General features: G+C 39.8%; 1 long non-coding RNA gene across 2 annotated transcripts; it reads left to right on the plus strand.

Annotated features, from left to right (window-relative positions):
- The first annotated feature begins 257 nt into the window (after positions 1-257).
- Positions 258-10,857, plus strand: LOC119535105. 2 transcript variants are annotated; one of them, XR_005217169.1, is made up of 5 exons: positions 258-612; positions 8,973-9,096; positions 9,312-9,483; positions 10,073-10,167; positions 10,741-10,857. It is a non-coding gene; the product is annotated as an uncharacterized LOC119535105 (long non-coding RNA). The 2 variants fall into 2 exon arrangements; XR_005217168.1 differs by having other exon boundaries at positions 8,973-9,483.
- Positions 10,858-27,522: the final 16,665 nt, after the last annotated feature.

Here is a 27,522-nt window from a genome sequence, read left to right on the forward strand (position 1 = left end):
GCAGCAGAACCAGCTTAAACAGGCCCTGTGGTAAAGGGAAGAGAGAGAGAATCTGCGCCAGCTCCTTATATGGAAAAGTAACCATGGTAACTGGAATGTAAAGAGATATGGGGTAAAATCAGAGGCAGGAACTCCCAGCAGGAAATTTAAACTGAATGAACTCTCTCGGATAGGCTGTACCATTCAAAATCTCAATGATGGGCTAGTTAGCTCTCTCGAATAGGCTGTACAAATTAAAATCTCAAAAACAGGCTAGTTAGCTCTCTCGGATAGGCTGTAACCTCTGTAGTACCCAGCCAATGGGGAAACAGGGGAGGGACTTGCACATTAGGAATAGGAGATTTAAAGATCGCCATGTTCTTCCTCCCGCACGCCAGCCCACCACGTTTCTGGCTGTGCACCCTATCTTGCAAGATCATAAGTAAATTCTTTTCTCCTCCAGAACCGAGTGAGTGTTTATTCCCTTACAGGTACCGCTTTATTTCCAACAACGGGGCCCAAGGAGACATGTCTGCTGCTGAACAGTGACCCACTCCCCCTAGGAAACCACAAGAGGCAACCCATGCTTTTTGGTCAACTGTGGGTCTGGGTGGAAGAGACTGGAAGGAACATGTATGCTCTTACCTCTTCTGGTTCCAATACTGACTCAGAAAGGTTTTTCATGGAAGGGCTCAAATAAATATCCCAGAGCTGCATGTGCCTTTATCTAGCAATTATACTTCTTATAGAGCTCCAATTCTAGCTCCCCCTTGTATTTTATTAACTCTTCTACTTCAGGCTTCAGCTGGGTGAGAGGAGTATTTTACAACAGAATTCTCCTAACTCCTCATGGGGAAAGAGTGAACTCAGTCCCATTGATAGACTGGAGCAAGGAGTAATGGTGGGTTACTCAACTCCAGCTAAGTTTCTCCCTTCCAGCAAGAGTGAGAATATTTTTTTTTCTCCTAAAACACCTGAAGATAAACATTTCCACTCTCTAACCTTCTTATCTAGTTTATGTGACAGAGCTAGACATACAACCCTGATGCCTAGACTCCCAGTTCATTTCTCTGTTTGTGGTTCTTTTCAATATCAAATTCCCATAGTATTTTTTTTTCCCTATTTATTTATTTATTTTAATCATCATTTTATTGAGATATATTCACATACCACGCAGTCATACAAAACAAATTGTACTTTCGATTGTTTACAGTACCGTTACATAGTTGTACATTCATCACCTAAATCAATCCCTGACACCTTCATTAGCACACACACAAAAATAACAAGAATAATAATTAGAGTGAAAAAGAGCAATTGAAGTAAAAAAGAACACTAGGTACCTTTGTCTGTTTGTTTGCTTCCCCTACTTTTCTACACATCCATCCATAAACTAGACAAAGTGGAGTTTGGTCCTTATGGCATTCCCAATCCCACTGTCACCCCTCATAAGCTACATTTTTATACAACTGTCTTCGAGATTCATGGGTTCTGGGTTGTAGTTTAATAGTTTCAGGTATCCACCACCAGCTACCCCAATTCTTTAGAACCTAAAAAAGGTTGTCTAAAGTGTGCGTAAGAGTGCCCACCAGAGTGATCTCTCGGCTCGTTTTGGAATCTCTCTGCCACTGAAGCTTATTTCATTTCCTTTCACATCCCCCTTTTGGTCAAGAAGATGTTCTCCATCCCACGATGCCGGGTCTACATTCCTCCCCGGGAGTCATATTCCACGTTGCCAGCGAGATTCACTTCCCTGGGTGTCTGATCCCACGTAGGGGGGAGGGCAGTGATTTCACCTTTCAAGTTGGCTTAGCCAGAGAGAGAGGGCCACATCTGAGCAACAAAGAGGCATTCAGGAGGAGACTCTTAGGCACAAATACAGGGAGGCCTAGCCTCTCCTTTGCAGCAACCGTCTTCCCAAGGGTAAAACTTATGGTAGAGGGCTCAACCCATCAAACCACCAGTCCCCTATGTCTGTGGTCATGTTAGCAACCATGGAGGTGGGGTAGGCGAATACCCCTGCATTCTCCACAGGCTCCTCAAGGGGGCACTACATCTTTTTTTTTTTTTTTCCTTGTTTGTCTTTTTTCTTTTTTCTTTTTTTTTTAACTTTCCCTTCTTTTTTCAAATCAACTGTATGAAAAAAAAAGTTAAAAAGAAAACAAACATACAATAAAAGAACATTTCAAAGAGACCATAGCAAGGGAGTAAGAAAAAGACAATTAACCTAAGATAACTGCTTAACTTCCAACATGTTCCTACTTTACCCCAAGAAAGTTACATAATAAAGCAACATTTCAGTGAACTTGTTCCTACTACATCCATCAGAAATTAACAGACCATAGTCATTTCTGGGCATCCCCAGAACGTTAAATAGCTTATCTGTTCTTCTTGGATTATTGTTCCCCCTTCCTTAATTGCTCTCTACTGCTAGTTCCCCTACATTCTACATTATAAACCATTTGTTTTACATTTTTCAAAGTTCACATTAGTGGTAGCATATAATATTTCTCTTTTTGTGCCTGGCTTATTTCGCTCAGCATTATGTCTTCAAGGTTCATCCATGTTGTCATATGTTTCACGAGATCGTTCCTTCTTACTGCCGCGTAGTATTCCATCGTGTGTATATACCACATTTTATTTATCCACTCATCTGTTGAAGGACATTTGGGTTGTTTCCATCTCTTGGCAATTGTGAATAATGCTGCTATGAACATTGGCGTGCAGATATCTGTTCGTGTCACTGCTTTCCGATCTTCCGGGTATATACCGAGAAGTGCAATCGCTGGATCGAATGGTAGCTCTATATCTAGTTTTCTAAGGAACTGCCAGACTGACTTCCAGAGTGGCTGAACCATTATACAGTCCCACCAACAATGAATAAGAGTTCCAATTTCTCCACATCCCCTCCAGCATTTGTAGTTTCCTGTTTGTTTAATGGCAGCCATTCTAACCGGTGTTAGATGGTATCTCATTGTGGTCTTAATTTGCATCTCTCGAATAGCTAGTGAAGCTGAACATTTTTTCATGTGTTTCTTGGCCATTTGTATTTCCTCTTCAGAGAACTGTCTTTTCATATCTTTTGCCCATTTTATAATTGGGCTGTCTGTACTATTGTCATTGAGTTGTAGGATTTCTTTGTATATGCAAGATATCAGTCTTTTGTCAGATACATGGTTTCCAAAAATTTTTTCCCATTGAGTTGGCTGCCTCTTTACCTTTTTGAGAAATTCCTTTGAGGTGCAGAAACTTCTAAGCTTGAGGAGTTCCCATTTATCTATTTTCTCTTTTGTTGCTTGTGCTTTGGGTGTAAAGTCTAGGAAGTGGCCTCCTAATACAAGGTCTTGAAGATGTTTTCCTACATTATCTTCTAGGAGTTTAATGGTACTTTCTTTTATATTGAGATCTTTGGTCCATTTTGAGTTAATTTTTGTGTAGGGGGTGAGGTAGGGGTCCTCTTTCATTCTTTTGGATATGGATATCCAACTCTCCCAGCCCCATTTGTTGAAAAGACCATTATGGCTCAGTTCGGTGACTTTGGGGGCCTTATCAAAGATCAGTCGGCCATAGATCTGAGGGTCTATCTCTGAATTCTCAATTCGATTCCATTGATCTATATGTCTATCTTTGTGCCAGTACCATGCTGTTTTGGCAACTGTGGCTTTATAATAAGCTTCAAAGTCAGGGAGTGTAAGTCCTCCCACTTCGTTTTTCTTTTTTAGAGTGTCTTTAGCAATTCGAGGCATCTTCCCTTTCCAAATAAATTTGATAACTAGCTTTTCCAAGTCTGCAAAGTAGGTTGTTGGAATTTTGATTGGGATTGCATTGAATCTGTAGATGAGTTTGGGTAGAATTGACATCTTAATGACATTTAGCCTTCCTATCCATGAACATGGAATATTTTTCCATCTTTTAAGGTCCCCTTCTATTTCTTTTAGTAGAGTTATGTAGTTTTCTTTGTATAGGTCTTTTACATCTTTGGTTAAGTTGATTCCTAGGTACTTGATTTTTTTAGTTGCTATTGAAAATGGTATCTTTTTCTTGAGTGTCTCTTCAGTTTGTTCATTTCTAGCATATAGAAACATTACTGACTTATGTGCATTAATCTTGTATCCCGCTACTTTGCTAAATTTGTTTATTAGCTCTAGTAGGTGTATCGTTGATTTCTCAGGGTTTTCTAGATATAAGATCATATCATCTGCAAACAATGACAGTTTTACTTCTTCTTTTCCAATTTGGATGCCTTTTATTTCTTTGTCTTGCCGGATTGCCCTGGCTAGCACTTCCAGCACAGTGTTGAATAACAGTGGTGACAGCGGGCATCCTTGTCTTGTTCCTGATCTTAGAGGGAAGGCTTTCAGTCTCTCACCATTGAGTACTATGCTGGCTGTGGGTTTTTCATATATGCTCTTTATTATGTTGAGGAAGTTTCCTTCAATTCCTACCTTTTGAAGTGTTTTTATCAAAAAGGGATGTTGGATTTTGTCAAATGCTTTTTCAGCATATATTGAGATGATCAATTGATTTTCCCTTTCGAGTTTTTAATGTGTTGTAATACATTGATTGTTTTTCTTATGTTGAACCATCCTTGCATGCCTGGAATGAACCCCACTTGGTCATGGTGTATGATTTTTTTAATGTGTCTTTGGATTCGATTTGCAAGTATTTTGTTGAGGATTTTTGCATCTATATTCATTAGGGAGATTGGCCGGTAGTTTTCCTTTTTTGTAGCATCTTTGCCTGGTTTTGGTATTAGATTGATGTTAGCTTCATAAAATGAGTTAGGTAGTGTTCCATTTTTTTCAATGTTTTGAAAGAGTTTGAGTAAGATTGGTGTCAGTTCTTTCTGGAAAGTTTGGTAGAATTCCCCTGTGAAGCCATCTGGCCCTGGGCATTTATTTGTGGGAAGATTTTTGATGACTGATTGGATCTCTTTGCTTGTGATGGGTTGGTTGAGGTCTTCTATTTCTTCTCTGGTCAGTCTAGGTTGTTCATATGTTTCCAGGAAATTGTCCATTTCTTCTACATTATCCAGTTTGTTGCCATACAGTTGTTCATAATATCCTCTTATAATTTTTTTAATTTCTTCAGGATCTGCAGTTATGTCACCTTTTTCATTCATTATTTTGTTTATATGGGTCTTCTCTCTTTTTGATTTTGTCAGTCTAGCTAGGGGCTTGTCAATCTTGTTGATCTTCTCAAAGAACCAACTTTTGGTGATATTTATCCTTTCTATTGTTTTTTTGTTCTCTATGTCATTTATTTCTGCTTTAATCCTTGTTATTTCTTTTCTTGTACTTGGTTTAGGATTGGTTTGCTGTTCATTTTCTAGCTTCTTCAGTTGATCCATTAGTTCTTTGATTTTGGCTGTTTCTTCCTTTTTAATATATGCGTTTAGTGCTATAAATTTCCCCCTTAGCACTGCTTTTGCTGCATCCCATAGGTTTTGGTATGTTGTGTTCTCATTTTCATTCGTCTCTATATATTTAGCAATTTCTCTTGCTATTTCTTCTTTAACCCACTGATTGTTTAGGAGTGTGTTGTTTAACCTCCAGGTATTTGTGAATTTTCTAAGTCTCTGATGGTTATTGACTTCTAATTGTATTCCATTGTGGTCAGAGAATGTGCTTTGAATAATTTCAATCTTTTTAAATTTATTGAGGCTTGTTTTATGTCCCAGCATATGATCTATTCTGGAGAAAGTTCCGTGAGCACTAGAAAAGTATGTGTATCCTGGTGATTTGGGATGTAATGTCCTGTAGATGTCTGTTAAATCTAATTCATTTATCAGATTGTTTAGGTTTTCAATTTCCTTATTGGTCTTCTGTCTGGTTGATCTATCTATAGGAGAGAGTGATGTGTTGAAGTCTCCCACAATTATTGTGGAAACATCAATTGCTTCCTTTAGTTTTGCCAATGTTTCTCTCATGTATTTTGTGGCACCTTGATTGGGTGCATAGACATTTACGATTGTTATTTCTTCTTGCTGAATTGCCCCTTTTATTAGTATGTAGTGGCCTTCTTTGTCTCTCAAAACATCCCTGCATTTGAAGTCTATTTTATCTGAGATTAATATTGCTACACCTGCTTTCTTTTGGCTGTGGCTTGCATGAAATATTTTTTTCCATCCTTTCACTTTCAGTTTCTTTGTGTCCCTGTGTCTAAGATGAGTCTCTTCTATGCAACATATTGATGGTTCATTTTTTTTGATCCATTCTGCGAATCTATATCTTTTAATTGGGGAGTTTAATCCATTTACATTCAACGTTAAAACCGTGAAGGCATTTCTTGAATCGGCCATCTTATCCTTTGGATTATGTTTGCCATATTTTTCCCTCTCTCTATTAATATCCTTTATTGTACCCATACCGAATCTCTTTAGTACTGAACCTTTCTCCAAGTCTCTCTGTCCTGTCTTTGTTTCTCTGTCTGTAGGGCTCCCTTTAGTATCTCCAGTAGGGCAGGTCTCTTGTTAGCAAATTCTCTCAGCATTTCTTTGTCTGTGAAAAATTTAAGCTCTCCCTCAAATTTGAAGGAGAGCTTTGCTGGATAAAGTATTCTTGGCTGGAAATTCCTCTCACTCAGAATTTTAAATATATCGTGCCACTGCCTTCTCGCCTCCATGGTGGCTGCTGAGTAGTCACTACTTAGTCTTATGCTGTTTCCTTTGTATGTGGTGAATTGCTTTTCTCTTGCTGCTTTCAGAACTTGCTCCTTCTCTTCTATGTTTGACAGTGTGATCAGTATATGTCTCGGAGTGGGTTTTTTTGGATTTATTCTATTTGGAGTTCGCTGAGCATTTATGATTTGTGTATTTATGTTGTTTAGAAGATTTGGGAAGTTTTCCCCAACAATTTCTTTGAATACTCTTCCTAGACCTTTACCCTTTTCTTCCCCTTCTGGGACACCAATGAGTCTTATATTCGGACGTTTCATATCATCTATCATATCCCTGAGGTCCATTTCGAGTTTTTCAATTTTTTTTCCCCATTCTTTCTTTTATGCTTTCATTTTCCATTCTGTCATCTTCCAGGTCACTGATTCGTTGTTCAACTTCCTCTAGTCTTGTACTATGAGTGTCCAGAATCTTTTTAATTTGGTCAACAGTTTCTTTAATTTCCATAAGATCATCCATTTTTTTATTTAGTCTTGCAATGTCTTCTTTATGCTCTTCTAGGGTCTTCTTGATTTCCTTCATATCCCGTACTAGGGTCTCATTGTTCATCTTTAGTTCTTTGAGTAGCTGCTCTAGGTGTGTCTCTTCTGGTCTTTTGATTTGGGTGCTTGGGCTTGGGTTATCCATATCGTCTGGTTTTTTCATATGCTTTATAATTTTCTGTTGTTTTTGGCCTCGTGGCATTTGCTGAACTTGATAGGGTTCTTTTAGGGTTTGTAGACTAGTTGAAGTCCTTATCTCTAATTTATCAGATCTACAGCTTCGTGGAGTAGACTTTCTCTATCTAACCAGCAGGTGGCGTCCACGAGCCACCTGTTCTCCACAAGCCAGATCTCCCCTGCTTAGCCTTTTTGGTGAGTGGGGGAGTGAGTCTTGTGGGGCCCAATTGGTGTACCAAGCTTGCGTGTGTAGTTGGTGTTGCCTGCCCTGTATGTGGGGCGTGTTTCTGGGCAGTCGGGGAGGGGGGGTGGCCCTAACAATCAAATCTCCCTGATGATCCTAGAGTTTTAAAGCTACTGCAATAGTCTAATCCTTCAGTTCAGTCCTGCCACAGTTTGTCTCTGCCACTGACCCACAAGTCTTTGGTATTGGCGTATGGCTCCTGAGACTTGCAAGTGGGCCCCTCTTCCAGGCTGTGCACCCCGGGTCCTCTGTTGAGGGATGACTGTGCTATGTCATAGGTGAGTGCCGTCCCCCCAGGGCAGTTCTGGGCTGCTGGGCTGTGTTGGGAGGCTCCCAGTCTGCTCAAATGATGGCTGAATGGGTCTCTGTTAATTCACACTGCTCCCCCTTCCCAGCTCTGGGACATTCAGCTGAGGTTGCAGGGAAGGCTAATGTCCACGCCCAGTTTTGTGGTGTGTGCCTGTTATTTGAAGCACTTCCGTCACACTGGGTTGTCTGGGGCAGCTCTGGGCTATGGGGCTGGTGATGGGCAGGAGTGTTTCCTGTCCACCAGGATGGTGGCTGTGAGCGGACACCCCCCTTTTCTTGGGAAGTTGTGTTGTTTAGTGAATTTTCTCAGCCACTGGATTATTGCCTTTTGTCTCAGAGCTCTCTTAGTTCTGCTCTTGACTTGACGTGCCCAAATTTCAATTCTTTGAAGCTTTCTGTATTGAGCTTCTTAGAGTAATTGCTTTAGAAAAAGCAAAAAGGATTTAAAAAAAAAAAACAAAAAAAAAAACGGCCCTCCTCAGAGATCTAATGGGTTATTGAAATGCTAATAGACAAAGCAACCAGGGCCATTAAGGAAAGGTGCACAGGGCAGAGAGATCAGCCTTGCTTCGGGATTTGCATATGTGCCTCAAGGCCTGATCTCCGCCCTTCCCCTTTCTGTGTTCACCAGAACTCCAAAAATCCTCTGCTTTTATTTTGGAGTTTTTCGTGTTGTTTTTTTTCTATGCCTGTCTCCTCTCTGCTGGGCTGGCTGCTCTCAGAGTCTCTGGTGTCTGGTCTCAGTCTATCTATGGTTGGAGTTTGAATCAGTAGAATGAGTTTCCGATAAGAGCAGCCACTGCAATTATCCCTTCTCCTTCCTGGAGCTGACAGCCCCTCCTCCCCCGGGACTGAGCCTGGCAGGGAGGGGCGCGGGTCCCCTGGCCGCAAAAACTTACAGATTTCGCTGATCTCAGCAGTTCCACGTTTTCATGGGTGTTGTATGAAGTATGCCCAAAGACAGATTGCTCTGTGGTGTCCAGTCCACGCAGTTCCTGGCTTTTTACCTACTTTCCTGGAGGAGTAACTAAAACATACAGCTCACCAGTCTCCCATAGTATTTTAATTTTTATCAATTTATTTTAAAACATATTCCACTCTCTAGGAACACATCTATCAATTGAGGGGAAATGTATTCTACAACCACACATTCCACAAATGCTCATTGAAATTCAACTTTGCTAGGCTGGATTTATCAGAATAGAAGTCAAAGGATACCAATGCACTAGGTAAGTGTGGCAGACAGACTCTTAGGGTGATGCCCATGGTCCCCGCCTCTTGGTATATATGCCTCTATGTAACTCCTTCCTATGACTTGCTTCTAACTAACTGATTATGGCACAGATGATGGGATGTACATGATCACACACATGTATATACGTACATAAGATGGCAATGTCTGTCTTACAAAGAGACTCTGCTCACTTTCTGGATTTGATGAAAGGAGATCCAAGTGGCAAGGACCTGAGGATGTCCTCTAGGAACTGAGAATGACTTCCAACTAAAAGCCAAGAAGAAAATGAGTTGGGCCCTCGATCCTGCAACCACAAGGAAATGAATTCTGCCAACAATCTGAGTGATTGTGGAAGTAAATTCTTCCCCAGTCTAACATTCAGGTGAGACCCACCTGGGCAACACCTTGATCACAGTCTTGCAGAGTACCCAGCTAAGCTCTGCTCTGACTCCTGGCCCACAGATACTGTGAAATAAATGTGTGTTGTTTTAAGCTAAGTTTCTGGTAATATGTTACTCAGCAACAGATAACTAATACAGAAGGAGTTTCCTATTGTGTGTTTAGCTGAACACTATTCGTATATCATGCACTATGAAAAAGAAAATTTTCCACATTCAAATTAGTTTGGAAAATTGTGCGTTCTATACCTTCCAACCCCTTAGAAAGTAAAAATGTATTCTGAGAATATGATGAAGAAACTCTGTTAAATCATAGTTGCCCCCATTTTTTTTTTCATTATGGAACCCATCCTCATTTTAATTTGTTAACATCAAGTAATATCCTGTGGAACTTGTTTTCATGTTACCATACTACAAAATAGTGCTTGCAAAGAGCAATACCCTTCAAACTGGGAATGCATACCCTTAGTATATGTTAAGACCTGCATCAGTTATTGGGCATGGATAATTGTCCCTAAAGTTTTAAGGAAATCAATTTTCAGATTCTCAACTTCCTTTTATTCTCTTTCCTAGTCTGACCTGCCAGAGAATTCTCCTGGGGAGGAGTATCAAATTGGTTCTCTTTTCCTACTTTACACAAGAAAGACATCCCTCCCATCCATCCCCAGGTAACCTCTGAAATAATAAAACAACAGTTTGAAACATTGGTGCCCATGTTGAGAAAGTGAATGACTCCAAGACTAGGCATCAGATCCTTTCACAAACCAGGAGATTTCCCTGTCTTTGCTTTCACATGGCAGAAGAGCTTATGAGATAGGAGAAATTGATTGACCATCTTTGGAAAACACAGTCTGCCACAAATGGGCAAATAGATTCATAAATGGTAATTAAGGCAAAAATAAAGTATTTTCAAGTTTAGGGTCAGAGAGAATAAAGCCTACAGCCCTGAGCTGCCATTGCTAAAGTCTGAGCATGGTAGCCAGTTTTGAAGAAAGAAAGAGGTTTAAAAAAAAAGTCCTGGGGTTCACGCATACACAGTTTTTTTTTAACTTTTTAAAAAATTGTGGTAAACTACACATAGCATAAAATTTACCATTTTAACCATTTCAAAGTGTACAATAGAGTGGCATTTAGCACATTCATAATGTTGTGTAATCATCCCCGCTATCTAGGCAGAATATTTCCATCAGCCCCAAAAGAAACCTATTAAGCAGTCACTCCCTATTTTCCTATCTTCCCAGCTCCTGGCAACCACTAAACTGCTTTCACAGAGTTAATTCTTACTGCAAGGCAGGAAGGTAGTGGGTCATGAGGGAGCCTTGCTTGGTGCCAAATATGTTCAGCTTGAATCCTCACAGCTACACTAAAGGTGAGTGGAATTGTTATCCACACAACACTATGGTGAGTTGCAAAATGAGGACTTGAACTCAGAGTTGGGTCTTCATGTCCAGTGTGATTTCAATACCGTACTATCAAGCTAGCCAACCATTTCCCCCATTGACAGCAGCACTTTGGTGGAGATTTCACATGTGTAAATGTGATGTGGGAAGCACTGGGTCCCCAGGTAATTTAGCTACAACTCAAATCCTGTAGATGTAAGCCTGTTCAAGTTGCGTTCCTAACCTCTAAGCATTATGGCAGGCCATCTTTTAAGCCTACAAAAGATCTATGGTGTTCTGGTGGTTAGAAAGTACTTTTCTAATAAATGATGATATGAATGAGAAATATTCATAGAAAATGAAAATGCAATATCATTTATTGTAGTCATTGTAGGAACTGAGACCTACCAATTGACTTTACTGTGACTTCATTTATCCATTCACAAAGCATATTCAATAGTTATATAGCATGTGAACAGGTTAAATAAGATACCTTAGAGCATCACTGTCTCTGAAGGAGAGAACAATGATAGAGGAAATTGCAATTTTTCCTGGAATTTCTCTATAAGATTAAATGCAGAGCACATATATAGTCTACTGGTATAAATTTCTTTCTTTGTTTCTGAACTCATTCCCTAAAGAAGCAAAGATAGATTATAAAATACATTCAATAAAATAGAAGAACATAGACATAAATAAGTAGAAATCAGGAAAAGGGAAAATATAAATTAGAAACCAAGGTCAAGACCGGAAAAAGTAGAATGCAGACATGTACATCCTGCTGAGTTATTAAAGTTGAGTCACAAATTTGGCTCTGAGCTCTCTGAAGGCTAAGCAGATAGAAATTAATTGATAGATTAACAGATTTTGATATGTTGTCAGTAGGAAAATGCATTTTCCATTAGAAGTGTAATTCTCTAATACTTCACACAATATTCTTTGCAGATAAAGTTTAAATATGGAAATCTTTGTGCAAAATAAAGGTTTTCTAATTAGAAGGAAATGTGTAAGAAGGGTGTTTACAAGAGTGTTTCTCATTATGAAAACGAATGGTTTAAAAAAAAAACATAATATAAGAAAAAGAGTTTCAAAGTGTTCCCAGGTTAAATGGGGAAACGTAACCAAAGGCCTGCTGCTTTGAAAGTTTAATCCAAGATGCTTATCCAACCTCTTTGTTGAACAAATCTTACAAATAAGGCCTTCTAAGAAGATTCACAGCATTTTCTGTGGGAGCTTGAAATGTCAGCAGAACAAGCTTTCTGATGATACTATGCTGACATAACATCCTAACAGTCTGGGTGGGAGTGGAAGGGGAAGATAGTAAAATTGTTTAGTTGCCTGATTTTATGCTATATGACATAACAGCTTTTCTGGCATTTACTTCATAATAGAAACAAAACAAATAACTTAAATAAACAAAAGAAAGAAAACAAGAAAGCCTGACAAGAGCTACAGCACAAATCCTCAGTTCCTAACAATTACTGGTGTGAAATAATAAATTTCAAAAGAGGATAAAATTATGACACTTATACAGATAAAAAGTGAATGTGTATTAAGATTTTATTTAACTCACTGTTAATGAAGGATTCAGATGGATTTTATGACTGGTTCAAAGGAGAAGCTAAAAAACAGATGCATTTATAGATTGGAAATACTGATAGAAATTTTCAAATGGACCCATAAGTGGCTTTTCCACTGAGGAGGAAATGCACTGTTTTCCACTGGAGACACATAGTAATCTTTTTGGCTTCTTCTGAATTTTTTTGCATGGTAAGTATGATCTCCATTCAGAACACCATACTGGCAATGCCCAGCTTTGGGGCATTTTGAAGCCTATAATGTTCTTTATCTTACTTTCTGGGATTCATACATCAAACAGTAGCCTTCACTCTTACTTAAGTAAACAAAATTAAGGGTCCTGAACAGTCTTACTGTTCTGTGTAACCTCAAGATTTGTCCTTGTAAGAGATCTTTTGACGGTTGGTTTTACCTGAGACTAAGTCATTTGATGAATGTGTAAGATTAGTGGAAGAGCAGATCTCATCAGCATCAATGACTTGTTTTAAGACCTCTTGCTGTGTAAGTGCCAATGTTTACAGCAAAAGCAATTACTTAGTTCCACAATTCTAACACAATTAGTTAATGCCACAATTTCAAAACAGTGCTCTAGTAATACCTTTAGTTGTGAAAACTCAACAAATAAAATTCATCAAAAGTTTTCATTTGCTAGGTCTCTCGACTTGTGGCAGAGAATGGCCACCTGTTCACTAAACGTGTTTCCCTGCCTCCTGGGCACACAGCTAGGCTGTGTCTCCCAGCCCCCTTTGAAGTTAGGGGTAGCCATGTGACTGAATTTTAGTCAAAGCAATGTGAGTAGGAGTAGGTGTCCCTCTTCCAGGCCCCCATTCCTCTTTCCTCCCTCTGCTGGCTGGATGCAGAGGACTCTCTGAGACACATAGGGAGATGGAGATCTAGTCTGAAAGCAGCCTGGGTCCCTGAATGACCATGCGAGTTTTTGGACTTTGTGTGAGCAAAAATTAAACATATTGTGTTAAATCAATGAGTGTTAGGATTTGATAGTAGATAGCATTACCTTAACAAATACACACCCCAAATTTCTTTTGAATTTTATTTAACATTTTTTAAATAGACATTATATTCACATTCTTCAAAAAATCAAAACAATACAAAAGGTGTGCATTGACAATCTCACTTCACCTTGTTTACCAAACTTGTCTATCCCCCCTCCACCCCAAACCTTATAGTGAATTTCTTTAATATTTTCTTAGCTATCCTTCGAGTGTTTCTTTATACAAATAAAAGTACATACAAGTACTATATGTGAATATATTCTTTTCTCCCCTTTCAAGTGCAAATTTAAGCAGGTTTGTATCTTGCTTCTTTCATATAGTAGAATATCTCAGTGACCTTTCTGTTGTATATAAAAGCCTCTTCACTATATTTTAGAAAATTTTATTGTGGTAGCATATATATAACATATAATTTGCTGTTTTAACCATTTTCTCTTTTTTTTTTATTAATACATTTTTATAGTGAAATTTACCATGTATACATAACAGTCATAACTTACAAAGATTTAACAAATGGTTAAAGAGAAAATTTCAAAGAATGGTATGGGTTACAGTTCCACAATTTCAATTATTTTCTTATTGTGAAATATAACATATATACAGAAAGGTCAAAACTTTCAAGGTACAATTTAACAAGTAGCTATAGAGCAAATTTCAAAGAATGTTATGGGTTATAGTTCCACCAGTTCAGTTCTTTCCTTCTAGCTATTCTAATACCCCAGCATGTAAAAAAAATATTTATATAAAGATTCATTATTCTTAATCTTTTGTTAAATCCTATCTTGTCTATTGCTACCCCTTCCTCTCATTTAATCACTTTATTGATCTTCAGGGGTGTCTAGTCAGTGACCTCCCTAACTTGTTCATATTGAAAGGGGATGTTGACACTATGAGGAAGGGGGCTGCATCTGATTGTTCTTAAAGAGGCTGTTGCCTCTGGGTTTTAGGACTTTCCTGGCTTAGAAACACTCTGGTGGACTTAAGTTTCTGAGAAAGAAGCTTAGTGAGAGAAACTGTTATAGAATCTCAGATAGGGACCTAGGTATTTAGAGACTACTGTTGGTTAGGGCTTGTTATACTGTGGCCATTTGGGATGTCTAGCTGGAGCTTGCATAAGAGAAGCCTCCAGGATAACCTCTTGACTCTATTTGAAATCTCTTAGCTACTGTACCCTTATTTTGTTACCTTTCTTTCCCCCCTTTTGGTCAAGAAGGCATTTTCAATCCCTTGCTGCGAGGGCCTGGCTCATTCCTGGGAGTTGTGTCCCATGTAATGTGGTGGTTAATGAATTTATTTGTTGAGTTGGGCTTAGAGAGAGAGAGGCCACATCTGAGCAACAAAAGAGGTTTTCTGGAGGTGCTTCTTAGGCATAACAATATGAGGGTTCAGCATTCCATTTAGACCCCTAGGTTTCACAAAAGCAAATGATTGAGGGCCTGACTTATTAAGTAGGGGGTTCCTAATTTCACATGGTATATATTCTGTCCAAGATAAGCAACCAGTGTCTCACATTATCTTTATTTAATTGTACAATCATCACTCTCAACTGTAAACAATTTTCATAACACGTTTTAAACATTTTTAAGTGTACAATTCAGTGGTGTTATATTTACAATGTTGTGCTACCATATCCATCATCCATACAGAAATTCTGTTCCCATGGAGCAATAATTCCATTACTCCTGCCCTCACTCCCTATTAACCTCTACTTTCTGTCTCAGTGAATTTGCTTATTCTAGGTATTTCACTGAAGTCCCTATTCTTTTTTATATTTGCATAGTATTTAATTTGTAGATTATTATAGTCTATTGACCAGTCACCTATTAATGGACACTTGTCAACTTAACTTCTTAAAGGTTGATGATATAGTTGGAATAAACCAGTATCATTTTAGGATTTAAATCCAGTCTTAGTTGCTTGTAGAGCATAGGCACTCCCCCTTCTTCAGGAAGAGAAAGGTACCTGGAGGAATCTTTTCCTTTATTCACCAAAGGCAACAATATGAATAACATAGAGGGTAGGGACATATTACCTAACCAAACTAAAGTGAGAATGAGCTTGAGTGGAATTGCCTTTATCACATCAGGTAGCAAGAGAATGACAGTGCAGCCTCATTCCAGCTGTCCCCCATGTATTCTCTGTGTCAGTTGAGCAGTAAAACTGTATTTACACTCCAAGGACCTAATTATCCTATATCTTTTGAAATACCATGTTTGAGGTCATCAGTAACCTGCACATCGGATTCATGTTTTTTAGCCTCTAGTCCTTGTTGCTGGAAGAACAAAAGGATATTAATTTTATTGCCAATTCAAATATTTGTAGCTCTTTGCCTCCATTGTCACTTCTATCTCTACTTCCTGCACATTTCCCTTTGTATGTCTAAAACTAAAGCTCTACGTTCTCACCTTCCTACTTCCCCCAACTCAAAGTGGAGGAGCCATCGTTGAGTGTCAAATGCCAAAATAAATAATTCTTCACTGTAAAGTAGTTGATTTGTTTTATGCAGCTGTGTGTTCTGCAGCTTCTGGTACTGGTTTAAAAGCAATGTTGACCTTCTGGGATAGGGGTAAGGAAGAACATCTGCCCCCCCTGAGACCTGGACAATGGCTGCATATGCTCATAGCATGCTATTCCTCCCTTTTCATCTTTTCTCTGAGCATCCAAACATTGCTGATTCTACATCCTCTCTATCAGGATTACAGGACATATGAGTGCATTCCCAAAGGGTCAAAGGAGATAAAGACACCTGTTTTCCATTATTGTTTGGTACTCAGCCAGATTTTTACACCCCAGCATAAATTTAATATCCTATTCACAACCTTGAGCTATGTAGACTTGATCCATGACTTGACAGAAAGCTTGCTAAGTCTGCATCATTTCATATCATGATTTTTAAAAAAAGAAATGCAAAAGTAAAAGTTTTTTGGATGATCCATCTTTGGGAAGGAGGTCCATGTGTAGTCCTCTTCTTTGTAGGTTCAGGGTCAATTTCATCTATTATCCTTGGGACCACTGGACATTAAGCATCAATGTTTCATGGTAAACAGAGTTGGTGTTCTGGTTTGCTAGAGATGCCATGATGCAAAACACCAGAATTGGATTGGCTTTTATAAAGGGGGTTTATTTGGTAACAAATTTACAGTCCTAAGGCTATAAAAGTGTCCAAACTAAGGGACCAACAAAAGGATAACTTCACTGAATAATGGCTCATGGTGTCCGGAACACCTCTGTCACCTGGGAAGGCATGTGGCTGGCATCTGCTGGTCCTTTGCTCCTTGGTTGTGTTTCAAATGGCATTCTCCAAAATGTCTCTGTGTTTCTGTTAGCTCTTCTCTCTCAGCTTCAGAGTCCTTGCTTCTTTCTCCCAGGATATTTCTCTCTAAGCATTGGGAGGTCCTCTCTTATCTTCTCTGGGGCAAACTCTGGGCTTCATCTCTTAGCTTAGCATCTCCAAATGTCCTTCTGTCTGCACCTTCAAGCATCTCCAAGTGTCAGCAAGCATCTGTGTCAGCTCTTGAGTTCTCTTAAGTAATCCAGTGAACCAATAAAGACACACCCTGTGAGGGCAGGGTCCACACCTCCATGGGAATAATTTAATCAAAAGTATCACCCACAATTGGGTGAGTCACATCTCCATGGAAACAGTCAATCAAGAGGTTCCACCCAACAAGATTGGGTTAGAAGATCATGACTTTTGTGGGGTACATAATATATCCAAACTGGCACAGTTGGTGACATAGATTTTTGTCTGTTCAAGGAAACCATCCATCTTCCACCAAAACAAAAACAAAAACAAACAAACAAACAACAACAAAAACAAAAATTGTGGAACAGGACTGTGGTAGGTTGAATTATGTACCTCAACATAGACATGTTATTAATTTTAATTTGCATCCCTGTGGGTGTGAACCAATTGTAAATAGGACCACTTGCAGATGTTATAGTTTAGGTATGGTCCAACTGAATGAGGGTGGGTATTAATCCATATTGCTGGAGGCTTAGTAAAGAGAAGAAACTGGAAGCTGGGAGTTGGAGAAGGTCACATGGGAAGAAGCTAGTAGTCAGTGGAAACCTGAAGAGCTGACACAAGGAGAGAGAGATTACCTTGTGTTGGGAGGCAGAGGTGCAAGCCAAGGAACCCCAAGAATTGCTGGCAGCCAATGCCAGAATGCCACAGATTTGGGAATAAAGCAAACCTTGCTCATATCTTGATTTTGGACTTCTTATAGTTGCAAAACCATGAGCCAATACATTCCTGTTGTTAAGCCAAAACCAGTTTGTGGTTTTTGTGGTAGCATGTCTGGTAAACCAAGACAAAGATTCTCACCTTCCGTCAACTACCTGATCCTAGTCTGGGCCAATCATTGTATTTTGCCACATGGGGAATCCACAAATAAGCATTTAATCTAAGTCTGAACAATAGGAGGTATTGTTTAGGATTTCTCTGCTGGAACTATTAGGGTAATTTCTCTCTTCCTTCTGAATTGTGAACTATAATGATATGATCTCAGAGCTGCCAGGATCTTTCCACATGTGGAAAAGCCCAAAACACTGATGAGAGGCAAAGCATGAGGTTCTAGTTTCCATGTCCTGAATGTCTGCTGCCTGAACTTCCTCCTTTGTGAACCAAGCCACTATATTTTCAGGAATCCCCTTTTGCTTAGCTTCTGTTGGGTTTCTGTAAAATAAAGAATCCTGACTATACACTAGACTCCCAAGAGTTGTTGATTTTAAAATGTATGCTAAGAAATGTAACTGCTGAATGGACTGGAATATTACTGTAGGCTGGTATTAGCTCATTCTCTTCCCTAGAGGACAACGTATTGGGAAACCAAATTATAATGAAAAGATTGCTTGGCAAGTGCAATGTCAGGATAAAGGGAGTGGGACAATCTCCTACCATCAAGGGGCATTTTTGACAAGCCATGGCACTTTAGGGACACAAAGCTTGCTAAGTAGGGCAGAACAATTCTACCAGCTAAGCAAAACTCCACTCCCTTGCATAATTTTTGAGACACATTGACAATTCTTCTTTCCAATTCTTTGCTTTAATATTTCTGGTCATTCACCAAATGATTCTGTCCTATAGTTTGATACCTCTGCGACTTTGCTCATTGCCCTGGCCACTTTTCCTTTCTTCCCTTCCAAAGTCCGTCATTGCCAACCACCTCTATTTTCTTCTCTGATTGTAGAAATCCTCCTTAGCTTCTAGAACTTGACACTGCACTTTACCTCCTCCTTGAAGCATTCCCATATCTTTTCTAATCAGAATTTAATCCCACCCTCTCCTGTGCTCCCCTTTGGGAATGCTTTGCTCTCATCTTGCAGTGTCACTGGCTGTGTGGGTGTTGTGTTCCCTTCTAGATGATGAGTTCTTTGAGCACAGTGCTATAGTCTTATGCATTCTTTTTGAGTCCCAGTTCCTAAATTAATCCCTTGCAAATAGTAGATGCTTAAAATATATCTTGAATGCTGGACATGTTAGCATGCAATTTATTTTTTATTAATTGCAGGGTTCTAAAATTAATAAAAAGTCAGACTCTGTGACAGAAAAATCAGCCTAAATTAGTTTGGAAGCACAGAGTTTGTGGTCAGGATATCACAAGCAGACTTGAACAAAGCCTGAGTAAAGCAGGGACCCAGCTAACTTGAGGTCAACTAGACCCAGAGTTCTGAACATCTCCAAGACTTTCTCTCTGTCTTTTGTCTGTGCATCTCTCTCCATGACCCACTGCAGACTGGCTTCTTCCCCACACAGGCAATGCAGATGCTGACCAACTTAGAGCTTCACATCTCCTAAGGATAACTACAAGACAAGGAACTGAAATATTCCTTGCTTGAGATGGAAAATCCCCAAAGAAGTATATGGGATAGGTAGGTGGTAGATTGTGTGATTGGTCCCACATCTTCACTTCTCCCTGAGTCTTTACCCTTTGCCATTTGACTGTGAAGTTCTCCTCATGAAAGTCATACTGCATTTCCCACCTCTTGCCTTAAAGTTTGGTTGAGGTGGAGATGGCAGTATGCAGGTTGTGAGTCCAGGCCTAGGGAGCCCTCTCTGTTTCTACCTGTGCTTTTGCACTTCTGATGTTTCCTCGAGAAGGACATGCCTGGGTCAGCCCTCAGTTCCCAGGAGGGAGATGAGATACACACACAGCAGAGCCAACCAGCCTGGACGAGACTGCATGTGGCATCCAGCACTGGACCAGCTGCATTTGTGAGCTCAGCCAAGATCTTCAGAGACACCCAGCTGTGCCCGGCCCTGATCAGTTCCAATCATCCAATCCCCAGATCCTGGAGAATAAATGATTATTGTTTTAAGCCACTGTGTGGTCAACTCTGTGACCCTAGGCAAGATATCTAGCCATTTGTACCTCACTTTCCACCACTGTAAAATGGGATAATATCAGGACACATATCATAGAATTGTTGTGAAAGTTAGAAGACTTGAAGTATAGAATGTCTGGCATATAAAAAACACAAATACATTTTAGTTATTATTATTACTGTCATTACTCTTTCACAGGCCCATCCACAAACAGTTGTAGCCAGGGAAGTGGGAGGGGCCCCAGGATTGGCCTTGCTTGGGCAGATGTCCATCCCTGGGCCAATCAAGTGTGGACAGAGGGGTGAGAAGATTGCAGCTGCCATTTAATGACATGGTTGGATGTAGTGGAAGAACATTCCCCAGAAGACATGGTAGCTGATCCCACATTAAGATGGAAGGAGGGCTGGGCAGATAAAAGAAGAATGTACTCTATATGTTTTTAGTTATTTCTTAAACCATAGCTTCATTCATAAACTTTAAATCACAGTACCTACTTCAGAAAGAGCAAGGAACACGAGTGACTCCTGTCTCTTCTACTTACTAGGTATTTAATCTTAGTGGAGCTTTGCTTAAACTCTGAATATTGGAGAATGAAGATAATAATTCCCATCTCCTGGGGTGGTTATAGGAATTAAATGAGATAATGTATATAAAATTAGTAATATAGTACATGACATATCAGCTATGCAATAAGTGGCAACTTTTTTTGTTGTTATTATTCTTGGCCTCATCCCAGATGCACTGCTCCTCGTTAGCTTCCACTGCATGAGCGGGGCATTTTTGAGGTCCTGTCCACTGGCTGCAGCCTAAAGCACACTGTATTGAAATCATGCGTATGAACTCTGAATGTGAGCAAGGTGCATCAATTCTAGTGGGAGTTAATGCTGAACGTGTCCAAGTCCCTAGTTTTTCAAAGGTGACAGGTTCAGAAGAAGCTCTGTGATATCCGATATGGAAATCCTTTTTACTGCAGAACATGAGTTTCAAAAATTGTTATTAAAATCTGCAAATGATCAGCAATGGTAAATGCTTGACATTAACTGCCTCTAACTCTCTTTGTCTCCTTTGGCTGACTGATGCTGGGAAGCTGGTGAGCAGCTTGTCATGTGGGGCTGTAATTAGTGTGTGCCTAGAAATGCAGGTTTTCCACAAATAGACCTTTGCCAGGAATTGCTCATTATTTCCATGTTTTTAGGAAACCAAGAAAGGCATCAATTAATTTTCAACCCTAAGAAAGAAAGAAGAGCAATAAGCAATTTTCCTCTGGCAAGAAGAGAGGGAGAGCCGGATGCCACTCGGGTTAAATCTACACAGGATCACAGTCTGATGGAGTGTTTTCCCCTTCTCATCCCCATGCCTGGCAGCAAATAGATGCAACCTCCATCTTGCCCAGAGGAAGATGAAGATGTGCCTCAGTGAGCTGGCATTTCTGAACACTAAAAGCAATTGCCCTTTGTCAAGCCATGTGCTGGGGAGGAGTAGGGGAGTTTGTAGTGTCTGAGTGAAAGGATTTGCCTGAGAAGGAGATAAAGAGGATGAATCATTGGTCTATGTAGACTTAAATAAACTGCGAGTCATAGTTGCAGATATATTCTCTATCTAAATTAAGAATTTTCATCCCGGTGTGTATATGTTTAAACGTGTGGTGTGGGGGGGGGAGGTTTTAAGGGGAGAGTAGTGTGCTAGAATGTTCTAAAATGTTGCTGAAGTCAGGAAAGTGGAATCTTGTGCACAAAGGTTTGTCCTGGTGCTTGACCATTAGGAGGTTCATTAGAGGTGAAAAGTCAGCAGGCTCAGACATCTCAGTTTGTCATAGAAATGCCACTGCACTTAAGGAAAAAAATGGGTAATTCTTGGTTTGGGAAAGAGCTGTGAAGAGCTGTGGGGATGCTGCAAATAGACAACGCCAGCATCCTGGCACACAAGAGCTTGTTCCAGTGGCTTTGCATGGAAGACATGATCAATGGCTGTTTGTGAAAGATCTTGATTTTAGGTAAATTTACTTTCCCATCATGAGTGCCACACTATCGGAAAGACAAATTAATTTAACATGAGTGACTTACTGCTCCCTTATGAATTACTTTCCGATTGTTTTTGATAGCATCTCTTTATCTCTAGCACAAGAAAACACAGTTGACCTTTAACAACCTCTTTTATAAATGAACCCAATTGCAGTTCAGCTTTTCCACTTTAAGATCTTTATCTTCTCGCACCTTGAATCCAAACTCATTTGAATGCAGGTCAGCTGTATTTCTAATGGTATCTATCCATTAATTAAACACTCTGTGCTTAACAGCTTTTACACCAGCAGCTGTAAAGGATGAAAAGGATCAGAAGGTAGTTCTTTAATCTACAAATATTTATTTTCTTTCAGGGGGATTGGTTGGGAAAAGATTAAGTGTATAGGAGGATAACCAGCTTATGGAAAATGTGTGTGCTGTGGTGCAAGTTTCATGTCGAGTCACATCAGGTGCATTTAGTAAGCAGGAAGGCTGGTTCCTAATCCCTGCAATCATAAATTATGAAATGCTAATAGAAACTAGCGTCTTCTTCCATCTGCAATGAGGAATGTGTCTTTGTTCCCTGAGTATTTTAATGAGTGCATGGGAATGAGTTTACAGGAAGGAGTGAATATAACTCAAAAAGAATAAGAATCTGATATTTATGGGATCTTGTGTGCATAAGACCCGGGTCATGGCTTGTATATTCTTATCCTACTACCATGCATTCTGGGAACTTCCTTGGTCTATTTATATTTTCCCTTGTGTTTCGCAGATTCATTCCTCACTGAATTATGCAGAACTACCCTGGAAGAACAAAATAACAGCTTGAAAGTTGGATGAGGTTTTGGCTTTTTAAAAATTTTTTTTTTAAATACAGGAGCAGTTATATGTGTGTGAAAAACATTAGAAAATACTAAGAGAGTAAAACGATTATATTGCACATATCTGGAGACTGAACTGTCAATACCTTAGTGCACATCTTTCCAGATCATGTTTTATGTCTTTTGCTATATATACAAACATTTTTGGGTAAATTGTTTCTTTAGTTAACTATGTCTCTGTATTCTCATGTCATCAAGTACCCAGACCATATTCCATTTTTAAAATTGTCTCAAAAATGCCCTTTATATCTGGTTTGTCCAATTTGGGATCACACATTGCACTTAATTGTTATGTCTCCTAGGTCTCTTTCAACCCAGCCCAGTACATTTTTTCATGCACTAATGTGTTGAAGACAGTGAGTCAGTTGTCCTGGGCAATAGCCCATGGCTTAGTTTAGGTTCTCCTGAAAACTGAGCCTGAGATGAAGACTTGGGTGCAAGTAGTTTCTGGAAGGTGTGCTAGTAGAAATGTTAGTGGAGGGAAGCTTTATTAAAGTTGCCATTGTAAGTAATAGGGTTCAATTCTGCCAGGACCTCTGAGAAGCATCCGGAATGCTGCAGAATTTCCCACCCGAGAGACAGGAGTCTGCAATACTTGACTACCCCCTCCCCTTGGCTCTGGGAAGGGGAGTTGTTAACTGCTCCTTGTTTCCCGCTGTGCTTATGCAGCCCTAGAGTTTGCCCAACATCAGCAAATCCTGGGCAGGAGTGCAGAAACACTCTCCTGGCATCTGTCCATCCCAGCGGGGGCTGAAATCAGAGGTAGGCCAGGGGGATGTGACGCAGGCACCCGGAGCTATAGCCCGTGTTATGGATTTGTCTCACTCCTGCCCCGCCCCCCCTTATTTTCCCTCTATGTAGTATCACTCAGTTTATTTCTCTACAGGGGCATTTCCTATAAACAAAAAAGTTATCTAAGGCTTGATATAGTTAAATTAAGCATTTTGGAAAAAAGAATGGTTTTGATCACTATTATTTATATAAGCCTGCAAAGATGAGCTAACACCTTTTATTTCTGGGAGAACTAATTCATCAAACTTTTACCAAGCACCAAATATTGAAATAGGCCTGATGAAATAACCCTGCCTTTAAGTTTAAAAAGTTCTGTGGAATAAAATGTTAGAGTGCTATGGCAGGCATGTGTGTGGAGTGGAGTGTTGTATCAGAGGAAAAAGTGATCAATTCTCTCAGAGCAGTGAGGGAGGAGGTAGCAGGAGACAGGAAAATCCTTATAGCAATGATGCTTGACCTGAGTTTTGAAAGGCAAGTAGATGGGGAGGATTGTATTCCAGGCAGAGTTACATTGGGAGAAAAGGTTAGAGGCTTGAAAACGAAAAGCTTATTTGGGGAACTGAAAGTTATTCAGCACAGCTGGAGAGTAGGAGTGAGGCAGATAAAACCAGAGTTGGCAAAGGAGCAAGGGACAGGTCATGGAGAGCCTTGTATGTCGGACTAGACACTGTCTTCACTGCCGATTTTACATGGCTCGTCCTGGCAGGGACACAATGCTCAAATGTGATCAAAATTGTGAATGTTGCAATATACAAAACCCTGATTTAAAAAACAACCACCTTTCACATGATTTACAAAATGCAACTATGCGTAGGACTTCTTGGGCCATAGAATTGCATTAAATATAAAATGTGTGAATCAGAAGCACCTTAAGAGGAGACCGATGAGCCAAAATAGCTGAGCCCACTCCCCACCAGGCTTCTGTTTCTAAGAGTTGATAGCCACGAGTAGAAGTAGGCTTCGGGCAAGTGGGAAGCAGGAGTGGGGACGTCCCAGCCATTGCTATTGCTTTCACTGGCCCATTTCAACACTTCTGATGGAGACACTAGAGGCTGGGACTGAGAAGTTTCCATGAAGACTCTGAGACAAGGGACATGAGCAAAGCTGCTTTGGTACCCAAGAGGTAAGTGTAGTGCTGTGTCAGGGAGAAGAGCATTCTTCCACTTCCTCAAGGAACACAGCATTTCCTTGAGGGTTGGGAAGATCAGGAGACAATGTTCCTTGAGAGAGACATTCAAGTTCTCATAGCAGACATGGCTATCACGACGTCATCTTTGAGTGTCTTTGCAGGCAGCAATCACAAAGGAGGTGGCTGGAGCAGACAAGAGAGACAACATGGCAGATGCCACATCATAACTGTGGCTGGAACTGACAATTGGTATGTGAGCACATTTGGATAATCCCCTAAAGACTCCCCAAGATAACTGGGTCAGACTTTAAGGGGGACATCATTGGAATTAATATCACTGTAGATACTATGAATTCCCTCTGTTTCACATACAGATAAGGCCTGAGAAGAGTTTGGTTACAAATAAATAATGACAGACCATGACTATACCAGGTGGGATCTTGTGGTTTAGGACCCCAAGTCTGTACCTGGCAACGTCTCTTGTTTGTGTTTATGGCACTCTTAGGATGATGTCCACCGTGTGATTATGTCCTCTTCAAGATGTGTGGTATTATGGAACACACTGAAGATATTGGAAGCCCTTCAAACATGGCACATAATCTCAGAAGAAAGAGCCAGTCTTATTGTTTCTGTCCACCCTTTGTTGCCTGGCTTATCTCTGTGCAGGTATTGATCACTGCTGGGGGAAGAGGCTGTATATTCAAACCTTTCTGCCAAGGTGTGGAGATTTATCTGAGTAAAAGTAATGGACGGTGACTGGGAGAGGGGAAAATATGGCCAGGAATCAGCTACATTCGATGAGACATTGATGTCTGGAGGAGTGTGTGACAAAAAGGAGAAAATTCAGAACAGCCTCACTTGCCGGAACATGGCCAGCCGCTCCTCCAGGTGATGTACAATGATACGGGCCGCTGAGTGCTACCTTCCCAAGCTGGACTGTGTCAGGCGCTCACGAACAAGCAGATTTATTGTATTGTCATTGGTGCATCACCGAGCCGAGAAGTTGTAAGGAATTGTGGGTAATGGTTTTTTTTTTTTTTTCTTGTTGAAGCCAACAACATGCTTCCTTTATCTCAACAAGCAGGGGACACAAGGCAGAGCAAATTGGAATTTATACTTACATTGATTATGTTTCTGTCCTTCCATGTTTTATTATAGTATGTGTTTAATTCTTGTCATTACAAAAACAATAGAAGTAACACGAATTACAGTCATATGTAATGTGTGAAAAATAAGCTTTCTCTATCCTCTCTTTCCCATTGTTCCTATGTTTTAACAAATTATCTACCAATATTTATATTTTTAATAATTTTGAGCTAATTATAAAATATAGTGAAGTTTCTTTTTCTGAGATTTAAAAGAAGGAGTGTGTTTGTGGGTGAGCAAGTGAGAGGACAGGGATGCTCACATGCCCTCTTGGTGGCAAAGACATTTGCTGCACTGTTTTGGAGGGCAATTTGGCAATACGTAGCAGAATTTAAAATATGAATTTCATTGATCTTGCAACTTCACTACTAGGAATTTTCTCCTACAGATATCCTCATCTAAATGTACAAAGATAGATGGAAAAGTGTTCACAGAAGCACTCTTCCAGAGTGAACAAATTGAAAACAATGTAAACATTGGTCAATAAGCATTTTGGCCAAATAAATTATGATGTAATCAAATGATGAACTATTACTCATCATTAAAATAAGTAGTATGAATTGAAAAAAAGCAAGCTGTGGAACAGAATATATATGTATGTGTATATGCTTACCTAGAACATATCTGAAGGGCAATAAATAAGCTCTTAAAAATTATTCTGGAAAATGGGACTGAGAGGTGGTTATGGGAATGGAGGTGTATTTTAGAACCTGTTGTACAAGGTAAAACAATTTATTATCTGTTACTTATATAAATTTTAAACACCCATGAAAGTAACAACAAAAAAGGGGATATGATTAGCTTTCTGAATTTTTTGGACATGGGTGGCTCAAATGGGTGTGGTGTGCCCTGTCACGTGATCTAATCTTTTCACATGCCTCCGAATGGTGTTTTCCCTCCCCATTTCCACTGTCAATATGATTCTTAGCATCTGCAAAGATGTCAGAGAAGGGGGAAATTTTGAGTAAAAGTAATTGTGTGAACTTATGAGAAAGCACCCAGACATGGTAAAAAAAAAAAAAAAAAAAAGAAAAAACAATCCTTTTTGGATAGCCGTCAACCAAGAGGAGTGAGTTATCTAGTTTCAACGACCCTTTCTGACTGGATGTTTCTGTACAAGGCTGCCAACCCCACTATTTTGAATGAATTCATGGTCACTTCAATCACAGTCAACACTCAAGAAGTGGGATTGGAGGCTTTCCTAATTTTCTTTCCCCTGATGCTTTCATTCTCATAGATGAGGGGGAGCCAGATTTTGGAGACAAGCATTTCCACTTCTTGGAGGGAGTTTAAGCTGAGAAACACATCCTGAGGTGTCACTCACTGCTTGATGTCACTTGTAGAAAAATTCTGCTCCCAAAGACTATACATAACTGCTTAAACCAAACGTTTTTGATTGAATGATGATTTTATTGAATTGACCACATTTCTAGTTCACAGGCATTGTTAAGCACTTTCTATGTGTCAGGCACCGCTAGACACTGGGGATATGAAGTGCATATTCTCATGGAGTTTACAATCTAGTTACAATACAGCATGTTAATTGCAATGAAGAGAGTAGGTACAAGGTATAGTCAGCAGGAAACATACAATGATATAATAACTGGAAAACACATGGCTACTTTAGCTTCTTAATGAGGCTGAAGGAATCTACTATATTGACATCATCCTAAGCATTTCCCAGTACAGTGTTGTAAAATCAAAACCTAATGATGAGGAGGCTGGCTGACAAGGGAGGATAAACAACCGTAGCATTTTGTGACTGTCTGTTTAT

This window comes from Choloepus didactylus, chromosome 5 (genome assembly GCF_015220235.1).
Source record: "Choloepus didactylus isolate mChoDid1 chromosome 5, mChoDid1.pri, whole genome shotgun sequence".
NCBI lineage: Eukaryota > Metazoa > Chordata > Mammalia > Pilosa > Megalonychidae > Choloepus > Choloepus didactylus.